Source organism: Botryllus schlosseri, chromosome 16 (genome assembly GCF_051294905.1).
Source record: "Botryllus schlosseri isolate E-star chromosome 16, Bs_hap1, whole genome shotgun sequence".
Lineage (NCBI taxonomy): Eukaryota > Metazoa > Chordata > Ascidiacea > Stolidobranchia > Styelidae > Botryllus > Botryllus schlosseri.
Window position 1 is genome coordinate 20,480,988 of NC_137251.1, and position 23,268 is coordinate 20,504,255.

General features: G+C 37.2%; 1 protein-coding gene and 1 long non-coding RNA gene across 2 annotated transcripts in view; both read right to left on the minus strand.

The window, feature by feature from the left end:
- Nucleotides 1–23,268, minus strand: part of LOC145459406 (uncharacterized) — a 261,295-nt gene that overhangs the window by 90,810 nt on the left and 147,217 nt on the right. The gene's annotated exons all lie outside the window — the stretch shown is intronic.
- LOC145458660 (uncharacterized) overlaps nt 1–23,268 on the minus strand; it is a 64,660-nt gene that overhangs the window by 30,153 nt on the left and 11,239 nt on the right. The window lies entirely within an intron of this gene.

The window sequence follows — 23,268 nt, forward strand, 5'->3', positions numbered from 1 at the left end:
ACATGTTCAGCTATATTCTCCAGTGTATTGATTTTATTTATAAATGGAAAGCAGTGAATTACATTGTTAATAAATACGTCTCCGTGGACGTGTTGATATTAGATAGCCTTATGAGAAGAGTACGGTTAATTAACGAAATGAAAATTTATATTCATTTTCCCTCCTAATTCAAGATAATGTTAAACATGATACATTTTGAATTCTCTGTAATCCAGGTTTTTAGATCAAGATATTAAAAGGTAGGCTATATCCTAACAGTTCCGACTTGATGAAATTGACATATATATATCGGTTTCGGACGACATGTGGCGGTACTGTTGGTCAAGGTTTCCTCGCCGTTGAGCTTTTTTGCAGCGGAAAAGGCGTTGAACAGTAGTTGCGGACTTACTTGCACCAATTACTGGCTACATAATACAACAAGTTACCACTCGTTGATGTAACTGTCCTCATTTGTATGCATAGCCCACGAGAAATTGGTTACTGAGGGAGGTACGTTTTTGAAGATTGCAACAACATGGCCATATATGTATCTGTTCCGTATAAACAAAATTTGTATAACACGATATTTGAAGGTGGAGATGAACGAACGAAATTTGGTGTCGTAAGGTAGCTAATTATAAACTGTCGTAACTTCGTATAGCTATGATGTGATAAAACACTGTTCCAAGTCCTGAGACTATCACTGGAGATCTCGCCGAATAAATATCGTTAGTCAAGATGATCAAACAGAACGAATATAAGCTCATCGTAACCTACACTGCTATTTGACAGACTTGACTTCAAATATAGTGAAAATTAATTATGTAAGTCATAAAATATGGTCGAGTGTACGTGTAGAATTAATAATAAATGAGATTTACTTGCTGCACTTAAGTGAAGGTTAAAGAAGAGATTTCCAAGAGAGTGAATGAGCTAGTTTTTTTATTCCAAATTTAATCTAAAACTGAAACTGTCAAGTGCCGATAAAGTAGTCTAAACCCTAGTCAAGTTTTACGTGGAGGGTGTCCAAAGCGAAGTACTTGTACATTTTGGAGGACTCAGTATAGGTTTGGCCTGCTTGCGCTATACTTAATCAAGATATTAACTGCATCTACTTCTATTTCAGAGTTTTCGGTGTTCGAGCAAACTATACCTTCAATACTTACTTTTGAACTCACTCAGAAATCATCACTTCTTGTACTCTACTGGGAATTTACTGCTACAAAAATGTTAAAATGTACTTTTTTCAGTGGTCCAGTGGTCTTGGTGAGCGGTGTCAGTTTCATCTATATCCTACGATGCATTTTCGCACTGCAGAATGACTTACTGCAATAAAAATACCAAAAATACATCGAGAATTTGCGAACTCTCACTGTGCAATATTTGAGTTTTACGAAGTACCCTTCAAAATGAACCTACATGTTGGATATTATTCAAAACTTAATAAAATTTCGCGTCAAGCGAGGAAGCCTTTAAAATAAGATAGAAGTATTCATATCTGAGTAAGCAAAACGTTAGTACTCCAGGTATATTTCTGCTTAATACTATAACTATCATGAAGTTGAAGCACTCCAATATCATAAGGACTTGAGAGTATTTGGTGCATGCAGGCGAAAAACCTACTTGGGTACTCCGAAGAAGTATGAGTACTTCTTTACGTAACAACTCTGAAGGTTAGCGCAGTTTGTGGTATTTCGATTACCTGCTAATAAAATACGGAAATGTAATGTACTTTTTTCAGGGGTCTTGATGAATTGTATCAGTTTCATCTATTTCCTACAATACATTTCACCGTCTCGAATGACTTATCACCATGAAAAAATAGCAAAAATATATTGAAAATCTGCGAAATCCTACTATGCGGTATTTGAGTTTTTCAATTCACATTTCGAAATTAGCCCGGTTGGATATTAACGAAAATCACGTAAAATTTCACTCCAGGCGTTATTACTACAAATCGAGCAAATACGTATTTCGAATTTTATGAGTGAAATAACCTTCCTTATGTTAAATCTAGGTAGGGCAGAATACATCGAAAAAATAAATGCGGAAGCCCTGGCATCGAGATATAGCTCAGCGTCACACCGCAGTCCAATAACGAGAGTGGAATAATATAGGAATCAGACCGAACCATTGTAAATTTGACGTTTCTTTGTTGATGCATATAATATTTCACATTGTAAAAGTTAGTATTCAAGGTACATTTTTGTTTAACACCGAAACTGTCTTGAATTCGAAACAGGCCTATATCATAAGTCGAGCTCGTACATGATAAAATTCCTGCTCAAGGAATATGCTTCAGATATAATTTCATCCTTTTCTTCAGTGATCGAAGGTGATACTCGTGATAATTCCATGGTTTGAGGAGAATAGCGAGTCAGAGCTTATTTCGAGATCTAAGCTACTTTGAAAATGAGGATCCTAGGATTTGCTTAAGTTTCATCTATATCGTACAATGCGTTTTCGCGGTCCAGAATGACTTATGCTAATGAAAAATAGCAAAAATTATCTCTCAAGTATTGATCATGGTTTTGTTTTTGAAAGATGTCGCGATGTCGGTTTAATATTTTCTAAAACTCAAACTAGGACGAAATCATGAATGTGTAGGACTTATGATAAACATATATTGTGCGCATACAACTTTGTTACAAGAGCTATGATATTCCTGTACTTGCACGAATTACAAATGCGGTATTGTAAATTAGCATATACTACACAAAATCCGGAGTGTAAAAGTTTTCAGTACAGTTGACAAAAAGTACTCGATACGCTATATTTGAATCTAAAAATATTAATCCCCGTAAAACGTACTGGGTGGGGGGCTCGAACCGACGTGAACACCTGTTCATTGAAATTTAAGTCCAACGCCTTAACCGCTCGGTCAACCCAGTTCCATTGTGGCGATATCTGAGAAACCTTTTGAATTAGGGTAGAAGTAACTATTTCCAAGTAAGTTTCATGAAGTCTCGATACGCTATACTTGACTCTAAAAATATGAATCCCCATAAAACGTACTGGGTGTGGGGTTCGAAGCCTAGACAAATAAGAGGATCGTGATTGAAAATAGATGGAGTATCACTGGATTTAACTTTACTGAATACTCCGCAATGTAAAATTAGTATACACTATACAAAATCCGGAGTGTCAAAGTCTTTAGTGTACCAGAATAATGTAGTTTTCTAACTACTTAACGAATTCATACGCTTTTTCTTAGCGCGTTCCAGAATAAATGCAATTTTTTCACGCTTTTTTATTTTTATTTTTCATTAAAATTGGAGCTACTGTATATTATTTATCGGCTATATTCAAATTCGGTGTGCTAATGCGTTGAGGTGGAAGCTAAAACATCCTATTTCATGCGGCCAAGAAGACTAGCACCGCGTAGCCGATGACTCAAGCAAGCCCGGAACTATTTACAAGCATATAATGATGAGGCAGATTAGGATGAATAATTTTTTAAACTCAGATATAGCGTATCAGGACTTCGTGAATTTTTTCGATTATATTATATTCCGAATTTTATTCAAAACTTATATTGTTAAGAACTACTAAAAGTGTTATAAAATATGAAAAAGTGTATAAGTAGAATTATTATTATGTCATGAATAAGTAGTTCTCGATACGCTATATTTGAATCTAAAAATATTAATTCCCGTAAAACGTACTGGGTGTGGGCTTCGAACCCATGTGAACACTTGTTCATTGAAAATTAAGTCCAACGCCTTAACCGCTCGCCCAACCAACCCCTGAGAAATCTTTTAAATTAGGTTAGAAATAACTCTTTCCAAGCAAGTTTCACGAAGTCTCGATACGCTATATTTAAATCTAAAAATATTAATCCCCATAAAACGTACTGGGTGTGGGGTTCGAAGCCTAGAATAATAAGCAGATCGTGATTGAAAATAGAAGGAGGATCACTGGATTAACGTTTATGGAATACTCCGCAATGTAAAATTAGTATATACTACACAAAATCCAGAGTGTAAGAGTCTTTAGTGCATCGGAATAGTGTAGTTTTCTATCTACTTTACAAAATTTATACGATTTTTCTTGCTGCGTTCCGGGATAAAATGTAATTCTTCGCGCTTTTTGTTTATTTTATAATAAAATTAGTATTTATTACACAAATACGCCGTGTAAAGGTAAAGTACGAATACAAGTACAAGTTGAGATTTCAAAGTAAGTAAGTGGTTATGTTCGTAGACTAACCCCACTTCTACGTAACGATTTTTCAGTAAGTAGTTATGTTTCTAGGCTACTTTTACTTCTATTTAACGAGTTTTCTTACAAATCTGCTTACTTTATTACCTTTATATTTTGTAAAGTAAAGAGTAGTTTAAGGTTATGCTCGTATAATCTTGACGAGTGCTATTCGGTATGGAACATCAACAAATTTAGCATACCGAAAAAAATCTACTTGACAAAATTTTCATTTCGTTATGTCCATTAGAGTCGTGTTCATGCGACGAATTTTTCCGACTTACTTGCATGAATTACAAGCTACATAATACAACTAGTTAACACGCGTTGATGAAACTTTCCTCATTTTTATGAATAGCCTACGCGAAATTGGTTACCGAATTTTTCGATTAGTTTATATTCCGAATTTTATTTAAAACTGAAACTGTTAAGTACTACTAAAACTGTTATAAAATGTGAGAAAGTGTACAAGTAGAATTATTATTATGTCATGAATAAGTAGTTTACAAATTCATACGATTTTTCTTGTTGCGTTCCGGGATAAAATGTAATTTTTCGCTCTTTTTTATTTTTTATTTTTTAATAAAATTAGTATTCATTTCACAAAAACGACGTGTTTTGACTTTTCAAAATGGAAAATGCGTGAGCTCGACTAACTTTTTACGTAGTTCGAAATCGATACTTCTATACATTAATTCAAAGTATTTGTCATTCATCGCAGCACCGCTCATATTGCGCGCTATCTATTTATTTCACGGATAACGAGTTACTCCTGCTTTTATCAGAGGATACTTTCCTAGGGTTTGCCTACTAACAGTACTTAGTTTAGATTATTAAAGTATAGTGATTGAAAATAGGTCACTGGATTATAGTTTACAGAAAACTCCACAATTCTATGTGACGTCCTTGCATACCAACAACCTTCGAACTATTCGCCACCTCATAAGCACTTGAGTAGGCCTACATTTGATGCGTGTGGGGAAAACCTAGTTAAATTTTCATATGCATTTAGTTTCCAACTCTGAAAGCAAGCTTAGTCTATGATCAATACCAACTTTTGCGTAAAATCCGTTCTATTTCACTCCATACCTATACAATGTAGATAGTCTATTCGAATAATTCGATGTATAATTGAACTTTCCTCTGCATGATCATTAGGGCTTCTATTTTTTGTTGCTGGGCAACTTTGTTGTAGCCGAAAGCGGTATTATTTAGCAACAAGGTTTAAATGACTCGCCTTCGGCGTTTATTGATGATTTAATTACCCGTATTCTCGTCATGCAAAAATTATGCATGGATTAGTATGAAGCTCAGATGCAGCAAAGTGTGTGAGACTGCCTGTAAAAATTGCGCGTAGGTACATTTCCCGGCTTATAACAAATACCGACGCTGAAATTCTACTTCAGATGCAGCAAAGTTAATGCGTCTGTCTAAATAAATTGCGCGAATGTGCATTTTTCGGCTTATAGTGAATAACGACGCTGAAATTCTACTTCAGATACAGCAAATGCGGCAAAATCTGTGCGAATAGCTGCATAAATTGCGAAATGGTGCGACTCTGATTTTTAGACTTTATTGCAAATACCGATGCTGGAATTGTACTTATGTCACATAGAACTCGGACACTATCGATGAAATTCACATAAAATCATCCGTAGTTGATCGCGCGAAATGTACGTATAATTTTAATATATAACAATGAAACCGCGAGTGTAAAATAAGTTAAAAAAGTTCTACTTTACAAAATTTTCGGAGTACCGACTTTTTTGGGTAAATTCTGTTATGCGCTTCGTTACTAACTCCGAAAGCAAGCAAAGTTTGTGGTATTTGATATACATGGAAATTCGTGCACTTTGCGTTTAGGTCATGTTGAAAACATTAGTTACTGAACAACATTTCGACTCATAGGTGTGGATAATTTAAAATACAGAGTAATAAAGTCATTAAGAGATATTACCATCTTTAAATCATGGCTATCTCATTGAAGTTGACTAAATTTACGGCTTCAGAACGCGCTAATTAGTCCCTGTCGCTATAACGCTGGGGTTCGCGTATATGCAGATAAAGTGTTTGTATAATTACAGCCCTGAGAATCGCGCGCCTGTGGATATAGTTCGTTCGATTATTTTCGCCTTGGGATTCGCGTATATGCTACTAAGCTGTTGCGACTTCGGAACGAGCACATGCGACTGATTTGTTTTCATAGCTCCGAACTTGAGAATCGCTTACCTGCGTCTAATCAAAATAAGTCGTAAAATGTGGAGACCGCAGAAACCGTAACTTGTACACATAAAATCAAGTTTAAAAATATGGACGGATGAGTTATCTCCGGCCAATAGAGCAATATAACCGCCTATAGTTTTGTGGGGTATTGCTAAAATGTATATACAAACAATGGTTGCAGAATCTGAATGTTACCAAGGTCCTTATCACATAAAATCATTCATCAGAAGCGTAGGGATTAATATTATCAAGTCGCAGCGCTCAAAATCGCATTTTATATTGATTAATTAGTGATGATACATTTCAAGTTATTTAATACATATTGCTAAATACACATGGAAAATCGGTATTGAAATTCACAAAACAATGAAATTTGCCCATAAATACACACGACACGATAATAGTCTATAGCGGGCACGATGAAGATAAATAGCCTCAGGGGCGGGGATTGTCGGGGCACAATTTCAGTTAACTACACTACTAACGTCATTAGTAGTATAGATCGGTCGCACGCGGCCATTGTGGCTTATGGGCGGGGTGGTGACCTGCCTGAAAACCCGGGGTGATGACCCCACCCTTTTAGACCCCCCTTGTGGTGGTGACCTGCCATTGTTTCTTATAGGCGCGGTGATGACACCACCCTTTCAGGTATAGACTGCGGCGATGATATACCTTGAAAACTCGTGTTGGTGACCCCACCCTTTCGGTATAGGCTGCGGGGATGATCTGCCATGGATTGTTCGGTAGTGAACTGAAGTTGTGGATATAGGCTGCGGCGGTGATTCGCCTGTCATGTATTCTGACGGGGTCTCTGGTGGTTCACCATGTGTTCTTATGGGTGCGTCGGCATATCGTACTTTCGGGTATAGGCATCTCTCGACCGGTGTTGAATATGTATCAGGTATGGTAAATAGTCACGTGATTGGTACTTAGTTATTGTGTATATCGCAAATTATTATATATGACCAATTTGAAGTAATCCCAACGTTTACGGTGAGTGCGACAATGATATATCGTTATTCTTATGGACGCGGCGATGATTCGCACTTTCGGGTATAGGCATCTCTCGCACGTCGTACTTTCGGGTGTAGACTGCGTTGGCATGTCGTACTTTCGGGTATAGGTATCTCTCGTGTGGTGTCTTATGGCTGCGGTGGCAAGTCGTACTTTCAGGTATTTAGTTTGCCACAAAGCCGGCGTAGACGGCGATTCGAATATCAACAATAGCCGCGTTCACAAACTAACACTTCAAATAGGTGTGAAATAGTTTGCAAAACCCCGCGTTCGCTGACAAGATAATGTCTCGGACATAATCATCTTTCGCGACTTGGTGTTACAGACATACCGATCGCTCACACGGTGAAATTTTAGTAATCAGTTTGTCACAGAACTTGATTTCGCTGGTAAGATTTAATAAATACCAACTAACAGAACCATCAGTGTGGGTAACTTGAATAGCAACAAATTGTCACTTATTTCCGATGGGAAATTCACTAAACCGCAGTGCAATGTTCGATTTTGAAAAACAGATGTTCGCGACCGCGTTTTTACATTTGTGACCCACTAAATACACCCGTTTCGGAAACGCGGCCTGTTTGCAAGAGGATTACGATCGCGCGCGACCTATATTGCACATACAATCGTTGTATCTATTACTGAGAAATCAAACGCTTAACAAAAACACGCAACTAATCATTTGCCAACTCTAACATTACCAAAAAATTCCAGTATTGTTGATTGAAAATCCTTGAGACCCAAAAAATCAGGTAGGTCTATTATTGATTGAAAATCCTTGAGTCCTTATTATCAAAAATGTTATAGTGCGGCGTCGGAATCCATTCGCGGGGTGTACTAAAGGTCAATTCAGATCATCCAAAATGAAATATCTCGACTTTGACATAGTCTGAATTGAAATAGATTGACAAACATAACTACCAACTTTCACCCAGCCACATTTCGAAATTATACGCATATTGATTTGAAACAAGTAATGAAATATTACAACTATATTCCCGATCGAACTTTCCGTTTGACAAAGATAGTTTCAGAAATACTATCACTATGATATCTCAACATTTTAGCATCTTGCCATACACAAAAAAGTAAAATACAAAAAACCTTGTCAAGTCAATCCATTTGTAACTTACCCAACCAACTCAACAGTATCCTTATAAAAAGTAGACAAGACTACGCGAGTAATCACCACAATCCAAAATCCATAGCAAGTTCGGTTGTATTCATAGTCCGCCAACTCGTATTTTATTTTTTTATTCAACTGTCAAAGTCGTTACTATTCTGTAACCTAAAGTAATTACTACTCGGTGCGCACAACTTGAGATTAACATATGTTTTGAGTATATCATATTTGAATGTCTGACCGATGTAGTTAAGAATTCATTTCTTACGATCGAACACCGGTGTTACATTGAAAGTTATCATGTTGTAAACATTCTTATTAACACGTTGGTTTGACATACGAGATTTTGTAATAGTCGATCACGACTTGATTAATAAATTATGACGTAACTAGACCGGGGTTGTGTTAAAAGTTATTACGACGCCAACAAGCTTTTCAGAAACATTGTTAATAACATATTGATTTGTAAAACTATGCGTGTCTGAAATGTTCTTGATTTGAAAGATATTCCGTGTTGGTACAAATCACTCTGCGTATTGTGGATATCAGGAAATATTTTACAAATGTAATTGTCTCCAGTAACCAAGACTAAAGACGAAACAACAATTTCCTTTGTTGAACAATAACCGGTACAATACTTTATTGTCGGTGAGAATTGAAACACTTTCGCGCATTACCCGGTGTCAAGATATCACACTAGGTGAATTGACATACCACCACTTGATTAATGCTTAATCCGTTCGCACCATTTCACACACACTTTGATCATTACAAAAAACAAATTGGAATATGTTTGTTAGGTACCACCTATTCAACTATACTTGAGTAATACAGAAACCTTTTAACATTAATAAAATCGAAATGTGCGCTACACTGAAATCTACAAAATGTGATTGTATTGCTGTTCATAGTAGTGATATCGATTTGAACCTCCAGAATAATTGTCATCATCTAACCAAACTACTGAGAGTCGTTGTCAATTTGTATGATGTTCACTGATTACATACTAGAACTATTTGTGCAACGCACACGATCAGAGAAATCGGAAATTTTCCTATTGTCATTCGTCAAAGTAAATGTCGTCACAATACTCAGTCACTAAAAGACCATATACTTGTATGTGATTGAATCATCGGTAATTAACTAGCTATATCAAACCCCTAAGAAATTTCACTCACTCATTGGATATTAAACAGCGTCGCTTAATCGGTGTGGATCGTTTTTTCTAAATACAAATCATATCTGTCCAGCCGAGAACAATTTTCACTCACTCGGGTAACGAAACCAGTGTGCAATATCAACACAAGATATTTTCCTCGCACAAAAAAATAATCACCTTTACTCAATATTCTCGTAAAACGAAGCTGTACAATGGTTTCATGTTTTTTTTGTATGACGTGGAATTAATACCGATCGAAGTAACCGTATTGGAAATGACTTTCAAACAAACACACTCTACGTGGTTAACATTCTCATCGACTCCATTGTGATTAATGTATACTTCATGTGTTCTAGATTCATTTCGATATGGTTAAACATTCAACCCCTAGACAGATACGAATTGTCGAACACTCAACTAATATCATACCAAATAGTTATTTACAACAACCAAGACACAGAAATATTATTTTGATCGTTTCGATTTTATTACTGGAGGTACTCATCACTTTGCTTAATACAATCTAGATTTAAACTCCATCGAACCTTTGGTGTTTATCGTTTTGCTGGATACGAATTATTTTAGTCTAACAGTAAACAATTTTCACTATCTTGGGTTATGAACTCAGTATGTTAGCGGTCATTCAATATTTTGTAGTATCAACTAGTTACTTTGTAGGATACGAATGATCATCCTCACAAATCTTACAAAAGTACGAAGGATATTTACATCACGCAAAGTAATCGACTTTACTCGATACCCTCACACTACGAAACTAAATGGCTGGTTAGACTCTACAAACTGTTTTTGATGTCAAAAGAAATTTTTACACGAATGGTCACGCATCTAAATATTCAAATAATCCGACACACAACTATAGTACTTACAGAAATATCATAGTTCTTGTAACAAAGTTGTATAAGCATAATGTTTATCGTAAGTCCTATACAGTCATGATATCCGTCCGAGTTTGACTTTTAGAAAACATTATACCGACATCGATAAATCTTTCAAAAACAAAAACCATGTTCACTGCTCGAGAGGCCTACCAACGTCATCACAGTAATACATTTACTTCCACAAAACAGTATGTATTCGACTTACGTTCCACAAATCTAACGCACAAAGCAATTTACTTTGCTAACGAAAAGTGCTGAGTCATCATATGGTTGTCCTCGCAACAATACAACTAAAACATACTATCATACAAAATGACCGTTATAGTTTGCACACCAACGGTACATCGTACAAGTAACAAGTCTCGAGAATCGAGTTATTGAATAACGTGAAAGTGTTTCTACGCCAAGTCGTTATGTTGACGAAAGCGTATATTGTAATATCATGATCGATTTCCATTCGTTGGTCACAAAATGTCACTACTCTAAATAATTATGTTTCACTCAAACACAAAAGCATACTTGTCACCATTCGTTTTCATCAAGCACGAGTTCAAGAAACTTACTTACTACGACATGAATTGTTATTTTTATGTTGTGTAAATAGGTAATAATTAATTCAAGTAACACTATATCAACATCATCGAGTTGTGCGAATAGATTCACATGTGGTCTTGTGGTTTTAATCGAAGTACACAGCACGGTCTAATGTAGAGTCATCTCTATTGTACAGCAACTTGGTAATCGAAATGCATGCATTAACATTTAAACAGCGATCTTGTTTCGTCACGCGAAAAATATATTCACTATCGCGATACTCTGCACAGGACGTGTAAATCCTTTTCACACTCGTAATAGTATACCAACGGCTACCGGCGACAACGTTTAACAATACCAACGACACTGAACATACGATACCTACTCAAGTAAAATTTCCATTTTCACCTGGAGATCAGCCGTTACCTGAGTAAAAATACCATTATCCTTTGGAGATTCCTCGGATAACAAACCTTTTTCGCTTGGAAACATATTTTTTCCCTGAGCAACAAGCCCTTTTCACTTGGAAAATATATTTTTTCCCCGAGCAACAAACCTTTTTCACTTGGAAATATATTTTTTCCCTGAACAACAAACCATTTTCACTTGGCGGTCCGTCGTTTACCTGAGTAAAAATATCATTTTCCTTTGGAGATCTGGCGTTTACCCAGTGTAGCAATACATTCTCAATTTGTCATCTAGCTTTTCCTAGAGTAACAATACGGTTTTCACTTGGAAATCTGACAAGCACACCCGGCAATTTGGTATTTGTTGTATTGATGACAGTTGGAAATTGATTACAACGAACAGTGACGAAAATATACACGGACAACCGGTTTCAGAGTATACCCGCGTCGGTCGTATCACATCAATATCATCGGTTAGCCACATACAATATGCTCTTGTACATCGAAATGCATGTTCTAGAAATTGGACAATAAGTTTCGATATGTCTGTGATGTCCAGGTTCGTGCTTTGGATTTTCCAGAGTCAAAGTGTCTGAATAAAACACCGCCTCGACTTCGGTAAATGTTTGGCACGCAGATAACGGCGGTCGGAAATCGAGGAATTTATGTTTCCATCGGGCTAACAACTTCGGGTTACTTGTGATTTATCTCACACGTGTTTACTATGTTGTGTCGCTCTTTATTGATCAATACATACAGCACCATGCAGTTTGAAATCGGAAACCCCGAGAAAGTGTTAACCGGATCCGGATATCAACTCTGATTCGATAAACCATTGAGAATGTATTGTTACACTGGGTAAACGCCAGATCTCCAAAGGAAAATGATATTTTTACTCAGGTAAACGACGGACCGCCAAGTGAAAATGGTTTGTTGTTCAGGGAAAAAATATATTTCCAAGTGAAAAAGGTTTGTTGCTCAGGGAAAAAATATATTTTCCAAGTGAAAATGGCTTGTTGCTCAGGGAAAAAATATGTTTCCAAGCGAAAAAGGTTTGTTACCCGAGGAAAAAAGATATTTCCAAGTGAAAAAGGTTTGTTACCAACGGAAAAAATAGATTTCCAAAGGAAAAGGGGTTTGTTACTTTGGGAAACGATAGACCCCCCAAGTGAAAGTGTATTGTTACTCTGAGTAAACGATAAATCTCCAAAGGATAATGGTATTTTTACTCAGGTAACGGCTGATCTCCAGGTGAAAATGGAAATTTTACTTGAGTAGGTATCGTATGTTTAGTGTCGTTGCTATTGTTAAACGTTGTCGCCGGTAGCCGTTGGTATACTATTACGAGTGTGAAAAGGATTTACACGTCCTGTGCAGAGTATCGCGATAGTGAATATATTTTTCGCGTGACGAAACAAGATCGCTGTTTAAATGTTAATGCATGCATTTCGATTACCAAGTTGCTGTACAATAGAGATGACTCTACATTAGACCGTGCTGTGTACTTCGATTAAAACCACAAGACCACATGTAAATCTATTCGCACAACTCGATGATGTTGATATAGTGTTACTTGAATTAATTATTACCTATTTACACAACATAAAAATAACAATTCATGTCGTAGTAAGTAAGTTTCTTGAACTCGTGCTTGATGAAAACGAATGGTGACAAGTATGCTTTTGTGTTTGAGTGAAACATAATTATTTAGAGTAGTGACATTTTGTGACCAACGAATGGAAATCGATCATGATATTACAATATACGCTTTCGTCAACATAACGACTTGGCGTAGAAACACTTTCACGTTATTCAATAACTCGATTCTCGAGACTTGTTACTTGTACGATGTACCGTTGGTGTGCAAACTATAACGGTCATTTTGTATGATAGTATGTTTTAGTTGTATTGTTGCGAGGACAACCATATGATGACTCAGCACTTTTCGTTAGCAAAGTAAATTGCTTTGTGCGTTAGATTTGTGGAACGTAAGTCGAATACATACTGTTTTGTGGAAGTAAATGTATTACTGTGATGACGTTGGTAGGCCTCTCGAGCAGTGAACATGGTTTTTGTTTTTGAAAGATTTATCGATGTCGGTATAATGTTTTCTAAAAGTCAAACTCGGACGGATATCATGACTGTATAGGACTTACGATAAACATTATGCTTATACAACTTTGTTACAAGAACTATGATATTTCTGTAAGTACTATAGTTGTGTGTCGGATTATTTGAATATTTAGATGCGTGACCATTCGTGTAAAAATTTCTTTTGACATCAAAAACAGTTTGTAGAGTCTAACCAGCCATTTAGTTTCGTAGTGTGAGGGTATCGAGTAAAGTCGATTACTTTGCGTGATGTAAATATCCTTCGTACTTTTGTAAGATTTGTGAGGATGATCATTCGTATCCTACAAAGTAACTAGTTGATACTACAAAATATTGAATGACCGCTAACATACTGAGTTCATAACCCAAGATAGTGAAAATTGTTTACTGTTAGACTAAAATAATTCGTATCCAGCAAAACGATAAACACCAAAGGTTCGATGGAGTTTAAATCTAGATTGTATTAAGCAAAGTGATGAGTACCTCCAGTAATAAAATCGAAACGATCAAAATAATATTTCTGTGTCTTGGTTGTTGTAAATAACTATTTGGTATGATATTAGTTGAGTGTTCGACAATTCGTATCTGTCTAGGGGTTGAATGTTTAACCATATCGAAATGAATCTAGAACACATGAAGTATACATTAATCACAATGGAGTCGATGAGAATGTTAACCACGTAGAGTGTGTTTGTTTGAAAGTCATTTCCAATACGGTTACTTCGATCGGTATTAATTCCACGTCATACAAAAAAAACATGAAACCATTGTACAGCTTCGTTTTACGAGAATATTGAGTAAAGGTGATTATTTTTTTGTGCGAGGAAAATATCTTGTGTTGATATTGCACACTGGTTTCGTTACCCGAGTGAGTGAAAATTGTTCTCGGCTGGACAGATATGATTTGTATTTAGAAAAAACGATCCACACCGATTAAGCGACGCTGTTTAATATCCAATGAGTGAGTGAAATTTCTTAGGGGTTTGATATAGCTAGTTAATTACCGATGATTCAATCACATACAAGTATATGGTCTTTTAGTGACTGAGTATTGTGACGACATTTACTTTGACGAATGACAATAGGAAAATTTCCGATTTCTCTGATCGTGTGCGTTGCACAAATAGTTCTAGTATGTAATCAGTGAACATCATACAAATTGACAACGACTCTCAGTAGTTTGGTTGGATGATGACAATTATTCTGGAGGTTCAAATCGATATCACTACTATGAACAGCAATACAATCACATTTTGTAGATTTCAGTGTAGCGCACATTTCGATTTTATTAATGTTAAAAGGTTTCTGTATTACTCAAGTATAGTTGAATAGGTGGTACCTAACAAACATATTCCAATTTGTTTTTTGTAATGATCAAAGTGTGTGTGAAATGGTGCGAACGGATTAAGCATTAATCAAGTGGTGGTATGTCAATTCACCTAGTGTGATATCTTGACACCGGGTAATGCGCGAAAGTGTTTCAATTCTCACCGACAATAAAGTATTGTACCGGTTATTGTTCAACAAAGGAAATTGTTGTTTCGTCTTTAGTCTTGGTTACTGGAGACAATTACATTTTTAAAATATTTCCTGATATCCACAATACGCAGAGTGATTTGTACCAACACGGAATATCTTTCAAATCAAGAACATTTCAGACACGCATAGTTTTACAAATCAATATGTTATTAACAATGTTTCTGAAAAGCTTGTTGGCGTCGTAATAACTTTTAACACAACCCCGGTCTAGTTACGTCATAATTTATTATTCAAGTCGTGATCGACTATTACAAAATCTCGTATGTCAAACCAACGTGTTAATAAGAATGTTTACAACATGATAACTTTCAATGTAACACCGGTGTTCGATCGTAAGAAATGAATTCTTAACTACATCGGTCAGACATTCAAATATGATATACTCAAAACATATGTTAATCTCAAGTTGTGCGCACCGAGTAGTAATTACTTTAGGTTACAGAATAGTAACGACTTTGAAAGTTGAATAAAAAAATAAAATACGAGTTGGCGGACTATGAATACAACCGAACTTGCTATGGATTTTGGATTGTGGTGATTACTCGCGTAGTCTTGTCTACTTTTTATAAGGATACAGTTGAGTTGGTTGGGTAAGTTACAAATGGATTGACTTGACAAGGTTTTTTGTATTTTACTTTTTTGTGTATGGCAAGATGCTAAAATGTTGAGATATCATAGTGATAGTATTTCTGAAACTATCTTTGTCAAACGGAAAGTTCGATCGGGAATATAGTTGTAATATTTCATTACTTGTTTCAAATCAATATGCGTATAATTTCGAAATGTGGCTGGGTGAAAGTTGGTAGTTATGTTTGTCAATCTATTTCAATTCAGACTATGTCAAAGTCGAGATATTTCATTTTGGATGATCTGAATTGACCTTTAGTACACCCCGCGAATGGATTCCGACGCCGCACTATAAGATTTTTGATAATAAGGACTCAAGGATTTTCAATCAATAATAGACCTACCTGATTTTTTGGGTCTCAAGGATTTTCAATCAACAATACCGGAATTTTTTGGTAATGTTAGAGTTGGCAAATGATTAGTTGCGTGTTTTTGTTAAGCGTTTGATTTCTCAGTAATAGATACAACGATTGTATGTGCAATATAGGTCGCGCGCGATCGTAATCCTCTTGCAAACAGGCCGCGTTTCCGAAACGGGTGTATTTAGTGGGTCACAAATGTAAAAACGCGGTCGCGAACATCTGTTTTTCAAAATCGAACATTGCACTGCGGTTTAGTGAATTTCCCATCGGAAATAAGTGACAATTTGTTGCTATTCAAGTTACCCACACTGATGGTTCTGTTAGTTGGTATTTATTAAATCTTACCAGCGAAATCAAGTTCTGTGACAAACTGATTACTAAAATTTCACCGTGTGAGCGATCGGTATGTCTGTAACACCAAGTCGCGAAAGATGATTATGTCCGAGACATTATCTTGTCAGCGAACGCGGGGTTTTGCAAACTATTTCACACCTATTTGAAGTGTTAGTTTGTGAACGCGGCTATTGTTGATATCAGAGGTGGTCAGTAACGAAGTACTTCTACTTTTTTGAAGTACTCAAGTAGTTTTTCTCTACTTCCAGTACTTACTCAAGTAGAACTAATTTTAGCTACTTCTACTTCTACTTCATAATATTTTGTGATCTACTTACTTACTTGTTCCTATTTTCAGTTTGTCAAGTAGAAGTAGTTTAATTCTCCAATCAGGAAGATGGCCTGAGGAATTTCGGGGCGGTTTTCACGGAGCATCAACATTTAATTTTTAGAAAAGTTGAGTAAAGCCCAGAATTTTCGTCGCGCTTCGCGCACAGTGGTTATGGAGTGACCGATATGATTTCACGAAAGTATCGGTGAATACAATTAGGTAGCGGGTTGCGTGGTTCCGTTCACACCGCATTGTCGCCCATATGAAATATTTCATCACAGTATATATGGTCCGTCATAACGTCATAATGTTTCGCAATCTAGCATTTAGTATCATATCGTAGTTTAGCAGTCCATGGTGTGTCCTAATCTGGAACAGTGGGCTCTGACTTTTTTTTAGCTTTAGACCTGTTTTAGCATACAACCTTTGAAACTTTTTAGACTGAAGACATGAAATACATTTTCCGCTTTTAGAAGTAGTATTTATAATTCACTTTCAATTCCCAGTATCATACTTTGATTTCTAATTAGTATCAATTCTTTTGTCTGGAGAACATACATGTTCAAGTATAAAAGAAATTGTAGTAATGCCTTTAATTTCCGGAAATAAAGCTACAAAATATGATTTTTACGATCCACCATAGTTTTTATTAACGTTTACTAATCGCGCAAAGTGTTTACACCGTATCCGATACAACGTCTCCGTATTCCTCTTCGACTAAACTACTGGCCTTATAACATGAGGGAGGGTGCCATACCAGGATATTTTCTAAAACGTACTGTTCGAGTAAACAGAGGATTAGTATCGCATTTCCATATTAATACTATCATTTTCATCCCATCATGCGGACGAACGCTTATTCTGTCGAAAATTGGATACCTCCTGGTATGCATCAATATGAATCAACCTCTGCACCTTTCGCATAGCTCAATTTGCATCTTTTGACAATCAATGCGAACGAATTACGATCGTTTTCACAACTACTTACTTACTTGAGTAGATTTAAAGTCAGTCAATTCTACTTCTACTTCAAGTAGATTCAGGTTGCTTATGGAAAAAGTACTTCTAATCGTACTTGAGTAGATTTTTCTGTCGCTACTTCTACTTCTACTTGAGTAGCTTTCTACACTACTTTGACCACCTCTGGTTGATATTCGAATCGCCGTCTACGCCGGCTCTGTGGCTAACTAAATACCTAAAAGTACGACTTGCCACCGCAGCCATAAGACACCACACGAGAGATACCTATACCCGAAAGTACGACATGCCAACGCAGCCTACACCCGAAAGTACGACGTGCGAGAGATGCCTATACCCGAAATTGCGAATCATCGCCGCATCCACAAGAATAACGATATATCATTGTCGCACTCACCGTAAACGTTGGGATTACTTCAAATTGGTCATATATAATAACTTGCGATATATACAATAACTAAGTACCAATCACGTGACTATTTACCATACCTGATACATATTCAACACCGGTCGAGAGATGCCTATACCCAGGCCGTGTTATTTTTGGCAAATGCCAAAACTGCCAAAAATGACTTATTTTTTGCATTTTTCAATTTTTATTTTTCGCAGTTTTGGCATCGTCCTCTAAATAGATAGTTTCAGCCTCGAATTAGTCACAAAAACGCTTTATTTGAGCTAGTTTGTCAAAAGACACCACAAAATGTGCAGCATCCACGCATAATCAGTGCCAACAAACAGTAAGAAGAAAAAACCTAACGATTTCATAGGGTAATAATATCAAACGAAACCACAAAATGTGCAGTATCCATCGGAATAGGTGCCAAAACGCAAAAAAAAACACAAGCCTAACAAACATGCTCAACAGCTGATTGTCACAGCTGTTGAATAGACTTAAATCGTTTGCGCTGTAACAGTGCCTACAAAATCAGGTGAGCTAAGTTTCTCCTAATTTCATTTCTCGCCCTACGAATCTGGGAAATATCGGCTTCAACAGTAGCCGTTGAGGGAAAGAATGTTGCCAGTCATCCATAAAAGGTTTTCAGAGCTTCAAAATCTTTGAAGGGCCAAACCGGCTTCCATGCATCATGAAAAGAGATCACTTCGCCAGTGCCATTGATCTCATCGCGGAAGGAATTTTCTTCCCGATCTTTATCCAGGAGTTTCCTGTGTTGTATCTCAACACATTCTATTTAGTAGCCCGACTATCATTTCTCCTTCAGTCTACCGATATATTTTCGGAGGGCTTTTGTCACTTTAGGTGGCGTTAATATTACTAACTCGCATTGAAGAGTCCTGGAGTCCTGTCTGGCAAAACGAGCCTATGCAGCTCAGAAATAGCCAGACAGTTTGTTGCGTCACAGTGTTCAACTTGATCACAATGCAAAAATTGTGGTGGATTTTGGGGGTTCCAGTTCCATGAGCAGAATATAATTTATATTTTAATAATCAGTACTGCGGCAGCTTCTCATTGATACCCGTTTTATCTAATTTAGCGCTCGACAAGCCGGTCAAAAATGGTCGTAAAATTGCCTTTGGACAAATGGAAAGTATGACGTAAACCAAATGCAGTCAGCCGTTCAATCTCGCTGTGCCCACACCATTTAGGACACCATGCTTTCACCCCTAATGGGTGGGCTGGACCCACATTAAGAAACCTGCCTTTCACAAACGCTCTTCTCGCTTGTAACGCGGTCCTGTTAACACAACACCATGAACGAAATACACTATTTGGCAGGCCGTGTTATTTTTGGCATATGCCAAAAATTGCTTATTTTTGGCATTTTCAAATTTTTATTTTTGGCAGTTTTGGCATCTGGCTCCTGAAATGCCAAAAATAACACGGCCTGCCTATACCCGAAAGTACGATATGCCGACGCACCCATAAGAACACATGGTGAACCACCAGAGACCCCGTAAGAATACATGACAGGCGAATCACCGCCGCAGCCTATATCCACAACGTTAGTTCACTACCGAACAATCCATGGCAGGTCATCGCCGCAGCCTATACCTGAAAGGGTGGTATCATCGACGAGACGGCAGGTCATCGCCGCAGCCTATACCGAAAGGGTGGGGTCACCAACACGAGTTTTCAAGGTATATCATCGCCGCAGCCTATACCTGAAAGGGTGGTGTCATCACCGCGCCTATAAGAAACAATGGCAGGTCACCACCACAAGGGGGGTCTAAAAGGGTGGGGTCATCACCCCGGGTTTTCAGGCAGGTCACCACCCCGCCCATAAGCCACAATGGCCGCGTGCGACCGATCTATACTACTACTAACGTCTTGGTGTGTCCTGACGCGCTAACGGCCGACGCCGAAATGCTGATCTCTATAAATTAGCTGTTTTTGCAGGTAGAGTGGTACCCATATTATTATCAAAACATCTAGTCCCTATACATCGCGCGAAGAAAACTTGAATGAAGTTTCATAAATTTATGTCCATTTACGAAGTAATTTCGGGTGCTTCGAGCTCGGGCCCTCTCCATTTGAGGGGTCTTGGATGCGGCAGTTGCGGCCCTGTGTTTAGTGCTCCATACCTTCTTTGCATTTCAGCTTTCGACATTCTTTTTATGATATGCCCATTCACCCGTTATGTATGATGAGGTCTCAGTAAAAACGCGCACTGACAATGGCAACAAAGAAGGTTTGAACCAAACTATATGGAAGGAATAACTTATTGTGACTATTTGTTACGACTTACTTTGCTACATTGACTTTATTTTAAATCTGGATTACGAATACAAGCTTGGAAGGGACGTATGCTATGTAATCGCGATATATTATTGAGCAGGCTTCAAAGTAAATCAATTTCCGTTCCAGCTCAGTTTATCCAGTTTATGGTTTTATTCCACGCAGCAATATTAAAAAGTAGGTTTTATGTTTTTAATTCCAAGAAATGGCCATGCGTGCTTCTCAAAATAGCGGGTCTCACTTTGCCCATGGCTGAGTTCGATGTATTATTGTCCGTTAGTTGCGGATTTATAAAGGTCATTACTTCTTGGTAGGATATTATAGAAATAGGGTATTTCAAGTTGCCGATTTTAAAAACTGTCGGGTCCCTCCTAAGGCAATGTTAAAATTTGCATATTTTTTGCCACTTCCATATTTGCAGTACACCCTACACAAACAGTAACTGCATTCATTTATTTTTTTGTTACTGCATTTATTTAATTTTTTAAACGTTTTTTTTTCTCGAGTGTTTCACTTGAGCTGATCTCTCACTTCTCATTCAGGTAATCAGAAATTGGACTAGGTGGTCGGCATCCCCACCATTTTCAATCAACGCTTCGACAGCTTCCTGATTGTAGATAAAGTGAGTTGTTGATAATGGCCAAAACTGGTTGCTCAATAATATTACAAGACAATACTACAATAATAATAATAATACTCCATTCAGATTCAAGTGTTCGAATCATTATGCCCAGCCCTACAAACAATGTGAGTTTAGTGTGCGCCATTGCCTCGCGGGAAAACCAGTCAAAAACCACTGATATTGTTAGTTGTGATTTAGTTCGTAAGCTCCTGATTTTAAAAGGTTGCTAGTACTAGTTCTAGTATCGAATTTTAAAAAGCTCTAGGTATAGTTGTAAGTTATAGTTATATTTGTGGATTTTGAAAATTGAGTAATGTTAGTTGCAATTATAGTTTTAAATTTTATAAGGTGATTGATTAGTCCTAGTTTTAGTTTTACTTGCGGATTTGAAGAAGTGAGTAGTTCTGTTTTCGGAATTCCCAGAAAAGACACAAACAACCTTTGCCCGGGTCACAATCACCAAAGTTGAACTCCGTCACCAAAATACAAGTTTTCAAATCCTGGATTTACCGCCCATCCGTGCATTAATCCATCCATTTATTAATCATTGGATAATCGTAGGTCGTAGCATCAAATAGTATAGTGATGCACAGGTAAAGCAATGGAAGACTGTGCAATGTGCATACTTGATATTGTCAAGTTAAAAGTAGATTTTGGACATACCGAGACAATTCGTAGACAAGGTCAATTAATGTAATGAGGTGCTAATAGATTTTTTGTCATCTTAACTGGCTGTGATGGATACAACTTTAAACCACCTTGGAAACTATTCATCTGTATTCTATCAACCCGTGTGCCTTGAATAGTGCATGGATGGTAATGACATTTATATTCATTATAGGATCCGAAGAATGTCTACCCGACGATGAAGTTCGATACTCTTCAGGAAAAGTGGACAATCCATTTCGATGGGGAATCTGTCGATGGAATAATGAGTTTCCAACATACATTGGCGACATATTGCGTTTTCAATATCAAGTTTGCGCCAGTGTCAGCGAGTTCATTGAACTTTTCGCAGATTTTCTTGCTAACATTCCAGATGTCAAATACAGCTAAATACATCTAACCACAGGGTATAAGTACATTAGTAGAGGTGAAAGGTCAATTTGAATCATTATTAGGACATGGGTGGGAACATGGATGTCAACAGGTCTACGTGGATGTCGACAAGTTATCATGGGGCTTTTCCATGTCGACATGACCTAGGTGGGACCAGGTCTAGACTATGGGTACACCCATGATTATATTTTACAGTGCAGGCAAATTTCCTTCATGTTTATTCCGTAGCTGCCGACTTGGAGCACGGCCCACTTCTAGGTTTTCACAAGACACCGCTTACACGGATAAGATGACGAGGAGGACCCTAGATAAACCTCCAACACCTAGGTAGAAATTCTGGAGTCGACCTCGGTTGGACTGGAACCCGCAACCCATTGGTGTTGCAGCGGTGGATTACACCACTACGCTATACTCACATTAAAACACTGTTTAAAATATGTCGTAAACAAAGTGGTTTAAAACATTGTTTGTTTTTAATGCAAGGATATCCGCGTTGCCATTTTTTATTTCACCGTGAACATACTGAACGAGCAGTAGAAATTACAATGAAACGTGAAATTACTGACGCTGATTTCGCAATTATTAGGCTCATTTCACATTGACATCTTCATCGATTTTGATCAATATGTTTTGAAGACCTCAACATGAGGTGAAACTGCTTTTGTCACAGTGCCCGAGTTAGGATTACTTGTAAATACAACATTATGAAACATATTGCTCAGATTTCTCTGTATAGTTTTAGAGTTTAAATGTGCTTGTATACCATGATTGTCCAAGTGCTAATTCATACTCAGTGAGGGGAAGATATTACCGTTACATAAAATGAAAGTAGTGAAGTTAATTCTCGTCTGCAACATCTCGATGCTTTGGTAATTGAGATGACATGCATTCATAACGTTCAAGAGTGAGCACAATTATTATTCAGCTTAAGGCAATCCCAGAGCGCTGGGTGCCTATAGTGATGAAGTCGTGAATATCAGTTTTACAGCTTTTGAGTCCGACGCGACCACAGTTCGAACCCATGATATACCGATCGAGAAAGCAGTGCTGTATATACCATTAAACGGCCCTA